We start from the raw sequence: 9,736 nt of genomic DNA, 5'->3' as shown, positions 1-9,736 counted from the left end.
AAGCTTTAGCCACCTGGCTGTTCTTTGGGTCTCATATTTTATAGGGCTCCCATATATGTAATTAAATTTGTCTTTCTTCTGTTAATCTGGCTTGTGTCAATTTAATTATCAGACCAGCTAAAGAATCTTAAAAGGAAGAAGGGAAGATTTTCCCACACCTATAAGAGAGACCCAGGAAAACCGAGTAACTCCCCGAAATGGCCAAAGCCATCACTTTAAATACCACCTTCAGCTAAAGACAAAAGAGGATGCGGGGGCTGGGGAGTCAGTTCTGGGAGACTACTAGGAAAAGCACAGTAAATGTGGGTAAGATTGTTGTACAGATTTAAGTTTTTGCCCTCTGTTGATAAGAGTTTCTAGAAATTGAGTCGTTCCCTTCTTCCTGGTACAACAAGGGGGAGACACCCTTATAAATGGAGATTTTCCTTATCAGTGTAAAAGAGTAACTTCTACGCAGTTTTCAGAACTTCCCCTGTGTCTACTGTTTCTTAAAAATAACCAGCTTAGAGGCACCTGGGTGGCTCAGTTGGTTAGGCGACTGCTCAGGTCTTGATCCCAGGGTCCTGGGATCAGGCCCCGCATCGGGCTCCCGCTCGGCGGGAAGCCTGCTTCTCCCTCTCCCACTTCCCCTGCTTGTGTTCCTCTCTCGCTGTCTCTCTCTCTCTCTCTCTCATCAATTAAATAAATAAAATCTTAAAAAAATAACCAGCTTAAAATAATCAATATGCCAAGGAGATTGATTTCATGGTGGTATATTTTGCTTCCCTTCATATAGCTTTCTTGTTTTACAGCTGGGAAAAGTAAGCCCTGTGGTGTTTGAGGGCATTTTGGGGTTGTGGCAAGGCTGGGACTTGAACTTCTGACTTAGTGGCTCCTGTTAAGCAGACCCAAGGAGTGTGCAGGGAGTGAGCCTCCGGCATTTACAGTCCTTAGCTTAGGTTGCTACCAGCGGCACCAGCTGAGTGCCGCTGGTACCAGTGGCTACCAGTGGCACCTGTTAAGCAGACCCAAGGAGTGTGCAGGGAGTGAGCCTCCGGCATTTACAGTCCTTAGCTTAGGTTGCTACCAGCGGCACCAGCTCATTGTTGGCCTGATGTCAGATTTCTTTTTATGATTTATTTATTTGAGAGAGGGAGAGCACGTGAGTGGGGGGGGTGGGTAGAGGGAGAGAGAGAATCTCAGGCACACTCCCCACTGAGCAGTGCTGGGGGTGTGGGGCTCCATCTCACGACACTGAGATCATGACCTGAGCTGAAACCAAGAGCCGGACGCTTAACCGACTGAGCCACCCAGGTGCCCCGATGTCATTATTTTTGCTGCAAACCCATGCCTATCCCTGGCACTGGGGGTGCACTCACTCTAGAAGGCTGACAACAACCTGGGGCAGTCCCAGCCCCTTGGGAAAGCCTCCAAAGCCCCATGGCTCTTGTCCCTGCTGTGCCCCCTCGTCTCTCGCTGCCCTGGCATCCCTGCTCCATCTGGTGTCTCCACTGGCCGTTCCCAGAACAGAACATGACCTGCAGGTCTGGAGTGCCTGCCAGGAGTCTGTCCTTCCAGGGAGCAGAGGGAGAAATCTTGGCGCCATGAGATGGCAGGGGCTCCTGGTGAGACCTGTGGTCTCTCTGGCATGGAATGGCGTGGTTGGAGTGGAGGTGGGACCTGGTGCCAACTTAGGGGACTTTGTTTGGAAGTCCAACCCCTCCTTTTGGGGCTGGGACATCTTCCCAGAGTCTATTCCTGGGCGAAGGCTGAACTTCCCACCAGGCTCCAATTCACTGTCCTGGGGAAGCTGAACCCCTGTAGCCTGATTTTGCTGGGGGCTCTTCTGAAAATCCCTGTAAAGTCTCAGGAGAGACTTGGACTGCCAGTGCGGCATGAAAAGGGGTCAGGGAAAATTCCCCCCATCCCATAGACCCACAGACACCCCATTCCTAGGTGTGAGGCTGGGAAGAGCTTTCTCTGGCAGTCTCCTATGGGAGTGAGGTGGTTGATGTGTTAGTCTTCAGCCCATCTTGGTGCCAGGGTCTTTGAATCTGGCATGAGAGAGGCACTCGGGACTGCCGGGGCGGTGTGTCTGGCAGGGTTGAAGGCACTCTTCACTTTTGCAGAACACCTCCCTCGGTTCTGGGAAAACCTGGTGGGCCTGGTGTCATTTTGCGAATGTGTGGAGAACATTTGGGCAGCATCTGTTCTTCTGGAAGATGACACAGATACTGGCACAAATGTTTGCTCTGAATGAAGTCTGAGCCCATGACACTGTGTGGCGTGTACCAAGACTCAAGGCCCATCTGCCCTCCCTGCTTTTTCAGCTGGGAAACACACCCAGCAGTAATGATCTGTAGATAAATACAGAGCGAATCCTTCGGAGCTCGTATACAGAGACGTGTATTATACAACAATCTCCTATAAGCATAAAAGTGTATTTTTATGTACCTTGAGACTATGTTGCAAGTAATTCAGTGTATGTGCTGCCCAAGGGAGCACTGTTGCAAGTAATATACATAGCATGGGTTTACAAACAGCGTGTCACAAATGAAATATCACTGCACAAACACATTCTGAGTGGGTTGTACATGGATCTGCTGTTGCGATAGGAATACTTAAAGCCATAATGCGTATCTTAGAGTCTCAGTCACTGGGAAAGTCATAGTCGAAAGAATGCTCATGAAAATATGCAGCTCTACACATTGTAAGATCAACCCTTGAACCCCCCAAACAAACTAAGTTCATAATGAGGTGACCAAAGATGGTTTTTTTTTTCAAGAATGGGAATAGCAGCATGACCAGCTCCGCACAAGGCTGATAATTCACTGTGGAGAAAGCCGCCTTCCTGCAAATAGTGGGAATTCCAGCTGCCAGTCTGTGGGTGTATTCGGGCGTGCTGTGCGACCCAGTGCCACCCAGCTGTCAGTGGTTTCAGGGCTGCCAGGCTTCCTAGTGGAATGCTGAAGTAGAGATTTTAGTGCCACTGAGATTGGGATTTTAATCTAATCTACGTGCCACTTTTAGTTTCCAAATGCCAAATTTTAGGGACCTATAATTGGAATGTTACTGGTAAGAAGCTGTAGTTGGACCAAAAAGGAATGGGTAATGAAATTATCATTTGCCCATAGCGACTGAAAAATGGACCTGTGTTTTTGGAACTATCAAGACCCACTGGGTTTGCTCAATGGTGTCACCTCCGGTGACACTGAAAATCATTGTGTATTTTTCATAGCTGATCTAGATTTGGGGCTGCTTCTTTTGGAGAAGTGGTCTCTCTTGGGCTTTTTGGGCTGCCATAACAAAATACCACTGACTAGGTGACTTATAAACAACATTTATTTCTCACCATTCAGGAGGCTAGAAACTGGGAGAGCAGGTGCCAACACGATCAAGGTGAGGGCTCTCTTCCAGGTCATGGGCCCTCACCGGGCAGAAGCGGAAAGGGACCTCTCTTGGACCTTTTAAAAAACTTATTTGAGAGAGAGTGTGAGAGCCAGAGTGCGAGAGAGCAAGAGTGGGTGGGAGAGCACAAATAGGTGGTGGGGCAGAGGGCGAAGGAGAAGCAGACTCCCCACTAAGCTCAATCGCAGGACCCCAGGGATCATGACCTGAGCTGAAGGCAGACGCTTGACTGAGTGAGTCACCCAGGTGCCCCTCAGACCTTTTTAAATAAAGGTATTAATCTTATTCATGAAGGCTCTGCCCCTATGACCCAATCACCTCCAAAGCCCTACCTCCTAACATCACATTGGGCATGAGGATTTCAACATGAATTCTGGGAGAACACAAACATTCAGATCATAGACAGCATAGTCCTTCTCTAGGAACAGGTTAATGAAACCAGGGTGGGGACAGGCCTGCAGCTTCCCAGGAACCCGTGCTTGCATGCAGATGTTTTCCACACCCCTCCTGTGGGCCAGACCCTGTGCCACATGCTGGGGCTGCAACCACAAGAAGGACAGACAGCATGCTTTGGAATGTTTAGCCTAAAAGGCAACAGAGATCCTTTCATGGCAGAAACCTGAAGACTTGAAGCTTCAGGGCATTTGTTGAAAGAATGGGAACCAACTTACTCCTCTGGGCAAGGCCCATGTTTTACTGGGGTTCCTGTTAGAGGCTCAGTGTATGATTTAGTGACACATGTAGTGATGTCTGACCCATATTGAGGTTCCTTTGGAATGATGTTTCTTTTGTGTGTGTGTGTGTGGGGGGGAGATCCAAGTTCCAGAATGACAGCTTCAGAACCACAGGATCTGATTTGGCCATAACAATGCACAACCCTGATTGTGGTACTTTCTTTCCTGCATGTGCTAGTAATGACTCAGTCTGAGAAAAATGATAACAGAAGCTGTCTTTTCCATTTTGACTGGAGAGACATTGACCTCCCTTCCCCCCACTGATCACCTCTACACACACACACACACACACACACACACACACACACACACACACTGTGCCCATCTACAGCGTGTGTGTACTTCTTCAGTGCCAGCTATACTCTCCACTGCTCTCCTGTACTTCTCCGTAAGCTTCAACTTCCTTGCACTACCTGGCCAATATCTCCTGTTGGACAATGAGCTCCTTGTGGGCAGGGACCACAGCTGCCCATAATTGACAACACTGCAAATAATCGGCTCTCAATAAATATTCAGCAAAAAATAAATGTGTGTTTGTTGTGTTATAACAGGGAAAGGCATGGGTAGGGGCTGGGTCTTCCTTGGAGGGAATTTCCAGTTTCCATCATCCCACCAAGGGTGGTTCCCTCACAGGACTCCAGCACCAATCAGCAGCTTGAATCAGAAGTGGATTCACTCCTGGTGGAGACCGTCTGGGCCGATGCGCTGGATGGTGTGAACATTCATGGAGGTTCTCTCCGGGGTCCACGTTGGGTTGAGAAAGAAGTGAAACGAGAGGGAAGGGGTGAATGCCTGGGCTTTGAGGTGTTTCTCTCAGAGAAGAGTTTCTTCTCTAGGAGTGAATTATAGGAGGAGCAGGAACTACTGTTCCAAGGGTGAAGTCAGAGTCGGCTACGCAGCGTCTCAGATCGCGCGGTCCTACTGCGCATGCCCGATAGGCCGCTCTCCCCGCTTTCCGCTTCCGGTGTGGAGTCCGCACGTGACGGCGTCTCTAAGCGCCCACGGGGAGCGTGCTCGGATGTCTTGCAGTGATGGCAGCTTGACAGAAACGTTTCTGAATGCTTACTCTCGCTTTTTGCCCTTATCTCCTTGTAACAGTTCACTGACGAGTGCTGGGCAGCCAGCCATGTTTTGAGTCGCGCTAATCTAGTAGGGTAACAGACAGAGTTGGGGGGATAGGTGGCTGGGGTCAAAGGTGAGATCTGAGTTTGTTTTGAGGGTTATAGCATTTCTGGGGTGTGGCAGAGTCTATGGTGTGGCTGTGCGAGTGGCAAGGAAGTGAGGGCCGCAGGAAACAAGAAGTCCAACAGGGTCATCTATCATCTATCAGGGTGTGCCTCTTTTCCCTTACTGTTCAGAACATGCCGCAACTCTGCGTAGAGCGGACATTATAAAGACTCTGCACTGGACGTTTCCAACACAGGCCTTTCTGATTTGTTACCATCTCCATCTTGACTGTAACACAAGACTCTTAAACTGTCTCGACATGGAATTCTGTCTTTCCTACACAGTGGTTCTAAGTTCTCTTGGGGTGTGGTGGGAAGGACAGACGTCCTCCAAAATGATGGGGGTTTAGTCGGCTGTGTTGGCCTCCGTGGCCAAGTATGACCAACAAGTGTCCTACTTGACCCCAAGGTGCTCAGAGGACTCCAGACCATGAGAGACTGTTGTATTTGCTTATTTGGGGCCAAGGACTGCTTTTCTCCAAGATGGACCATCCTCCATCTTCCATTCTCTTCTGTGAATGGAGGTTGGGGAGCAAGGAAGGAAAGGAAGGGGGGTGGAAGAGGGAGCCACAGACCATGTTGAGTCATGGGCAGGAGGCTGGGTGGGAGCTCACTCTTAGAGTTGAGGATTGGCTTGGCTGGCCAGGGCTCCACTAAGATTGTACTTCAGATAGTGGAGGTCCTGGGGAAAATATCCTTTCCCTCATCCTAGGTTTACATCAAGGGACTACCTGACCTTTCACCTGACCCTGTGAAGAAGTCAGGGATGGGGCTGGTGGTGCCTGACCGGGTTTCCTCAGTATCAGAATGATGGGCAGTGCTGGCACTGCCTACAGCCACAGCCCACAGGCTCCTATGAATCTCATTCTCCTGAGAAGGAGGAGCAGTGCTTTTTTTTTTTTTTAATAGATTTTATTTTTTAGAACGGCTTTAGATGTATGGAAAAATGGAGACGATAGCACTGAGTTCCCATATATGCCACACCTTCTTTCCCCTGTTAACATCTTACATTAGTATATTTTCCATAAGTAATGAACCAGTATCGATACATTAGTATTAACTAAAGTCCATGGTCTGTTTGGGTCTCCTCAGTTTTTTCCTATGCCTTTTTTCTGTTCTGGGATCCCATCCACAATATCACATTACATTTAGTTGCCATGTCTCCTTAGCCTCTTCTTGGCCTGTCAGTTTCTCTGGCATGACAGTTTCTCCGACTTCCCGTTTTTGATGACCTTGACAATTTTGAGGAGTACTAATCAAGTATTTTGTAGGATGTTCCTTTATAGGAATTTGTCTCTAGATGTTTTTCTCATGATTAGGCTGGGATTGCTGGTTTTGGGGAACAAGGCCGTAGAGGTAAAGTGCTATTCTCATCCTTTCATATCACAGCTACATCCTATCAACATGTTTATCACTGTTGATATTGACCCTGATCACCTAGCTGAGGTGGTAGTGGTCAGGTTTTCCCACTGTAATGTCACTATTCTTTTCCTGCCTTTCTTCACTGTCCCCTCTGAAGTCCCCATGCATAGCCTGCACTTAAGGAGGGGGGGATTTATGCTCCCCCTCCTTGAAACTTCACATAAATTATTCAGAATTCTTCTGAAAGGGAGATATGTCTCTCTTCTCCTCCACTCATTTATCTAGTTAAGCATTTATTTATATCACTATGGACTCACGGGTATTTCTTTCATGCTTTGGGTTATAATCCAATGCTACTTTATTTTATTGCTTGAATTGTTCTATCTTGGGTCATTGGGAGATCTTTCCGTTGACTCCTCCGTTCCTTTGACATATCCCCACCAATGTAGGGTCTTGTTGTTGCTGTTTGTTTGTGCTTCAGCACTTCCTTCTTTCCTGGTACAAAAAAGATGCTCCAGGTTCATCGTGTATATTCCCTGGTTTAGTCCTAGAATCAACCATTTCTGAGGAACTGTGCCTTCTTTTATTTGAGAATGGCATTAGAAACCAGAAGCTGGGTGCCAGGTACGTTCATTGCTGCTGGGGTATTACTCCTAGGCCCTCCCAGCAGACAGAGCAAGGAAATATATGTGTTTATGCCAACTGGTGCATAAGTATTTCTATATTTAATAATTTGTATTTATATTAAGCTAAACGTGAGTTCATAGGATGTCTCCAACTTTAATCCATTACTACATGGGTCAAGGGCAATGCTTTTTATCTTAGAACCACCCTCTCCCTTGCCAAACCCAACATTCATCCCAATTGTTTGATTTTTTTTAAAGCATATTTTTCAGAAACGGATCATATCTGATAGTGAGAGCTTGACCATAATTAGAACTAAATGTACTTTATGAAAATGATAAAAGGTTAACACATGATTATCAGTGAATTCACCTCAAGTATCCAATTTCTAAAAAGGTTACTTGAAAGACTTCTCCTGGCAAGAATAGTCAGGAAAACTCTGAAATAGAAGATTGATGAAGGGTGTTCCAGCCCTATCAGATTGTATTTCCCAAATTGGCCGCAACAGTATCTCCCATTCCACGTGTTTTTCTTACAATATGACCTTGACATTTGCCCCACTGGGAGGTGGGGTCATGTTTCCTCTTCTTGGCTTTGGAGAGGATTGCGTCGTTTGCAGTCAAACAAATGCAGAGGATGTGATGCTCTGTGGGTGAGAAAGGCTAGGCAGCTTCTAGTTCCTGGAAGTGCCCACACCATCACTCTGAGCTGCCATGTAAACAGTCCCATCTTGCTGAAGCTGCCATGCTGTGAGAAAGCCCAAACTAGCTCATGTAGAGAGAGCACATAAAGAAACCTTGAAGCTACATGATGACAAAGAGATGACAGGCCAGCCCCCAGCTGCTCCAGCTCTTCCCCTCCAACATTTTTCCAGTCATAGTTACTGTCTGATAACCCAATGAGCCAAAACCACCCAGCCAAGACTTTCTGGAATTCCTGACTTACAGAGACTGGGAGATAGAATACAAGAATTTTATTTGAAATGACTGAGTTTTGGGGATGGTTTACTTCACAGCAATATTTGCCAGAACATTAAACATATTACATATAAAGTCTCAGTAATTAAAACAACATGGAACTGGCCCACACATAGACCAATGGAAGAGAACATCCAGAAATGGACCCAAATATGTACAGGAACTTAGCGTAGATAAAAAGTGGTATTTCAAATCAGTAGGAGAAGTTGGTCTTCTTAATAAATGGTGTTGCAACAAATGGCAGCTGTCCGTAAAAAATGAAGCTGGGTCTGTACAACATATATCAAGATAAATACCCGGGGCGCCTGGGTGGCTCAGTCGGTTAAGCTTCTGCCTTTGGCTCAGGTCATGATCCAGGGTCCTGGGATGGAGCCCCGCATCAGTCTCCCTGCTCAACAGGGAGTCTGCTTCTCCCTCTCCCTTTCTCTCTGCCCCTCCCCACCGCTGGTGCGCGTGCTCTCTCTCTCCCTCTCAAATAAACAATAAAATCTTAAAAAAAAAAAGATAAATGCCAAATGCGTCTAATATTTAAACATTAAAAATCAAGCCCACAAAAGAACTAGAAGAAAATGTGGGTGAATTCCCTTCTAACTTTTTTTTTTAAAGAATTTATCTATTTGACAGAGAGAGACACAGTGATAGAGGGAACACAAGCAGGGGGAGTGGGAGAGGGAGAAGCAGGCTTCCCGCCGAGCAGGGAGCCCGATGCAGGGCCTGATCCCAGGACCCTGGGATCATGACCTGAGCTGAAGGCAGATGCTTAAAGACTGAGCCACCCAGGTGCCCCATTCCTTCTAACTTTGGATTGGGTAGCCTTTCTAACTAGGCCTCAAAAGCCACAAACTTTAAACGAAAAGGTTAATCAAATTTAGTGTATGTAAGAAAAACCTGAAAGGCAAAAATAAGAGACAAATGTCAGAAATATTTGTAACTCAGGGTGCCTGATAGCTCAGCTGGTTAAGTGTCTGGTTCTTGGTTTCAGCTCAGGTCATGATCTCAGGGTCATGGGATCAAGCCCCAGGTTGGGCTCCCCACTCAGCGGGGAGTCTGCTTGTCTCCCTCTCTCTCTCTGCGTCTTCCCCCCTGCCCCCGCTCATGCTCTTTCTCTCTCTGAAATAAATAAATAAGTCTTAAAAAAATTTGTAACTTGTATCACAGATTAGAAATCTATAAAAACACATAAAATCCAATAGATAAATGGGCAAAGACTATAAAAAAGATAACATGTTAACACACAATTCCATGATTATGAACAGTTTATAGGAAAGTAAATACAAATGGTCCTTTAAAATACGAAAATGTGCTTGGTCTTACTTACAGTAAGAATAATTCAAAGTAAAACTCTTCCTGAGTACCATTTTCATCTACCAACTTGGCAGAAACGGTCTTGATGAGGCTGTGGGGAAATAGGTATGGTTGCATATAA

The sequence above is a fragment of the Zalophus californianus genome, chromosome 4 (genome assembly GCF_009762305.2).
Source record: "Zalophus californianus isolate mZalCal1 chromosome 4, mZalCal1.pri.v2, whole genome shotgun sequence".
In the NCBI taxonomy this organism is placed as follows: domain Eukaryota; kingdom Metazoa; phylum Chordata; class Mammalia; order Carnivora; family Otariidae; genus Zalophus; species Zalophus californianus.
This window is presented reverse-complemented; position numbering follows the sequence as displayed.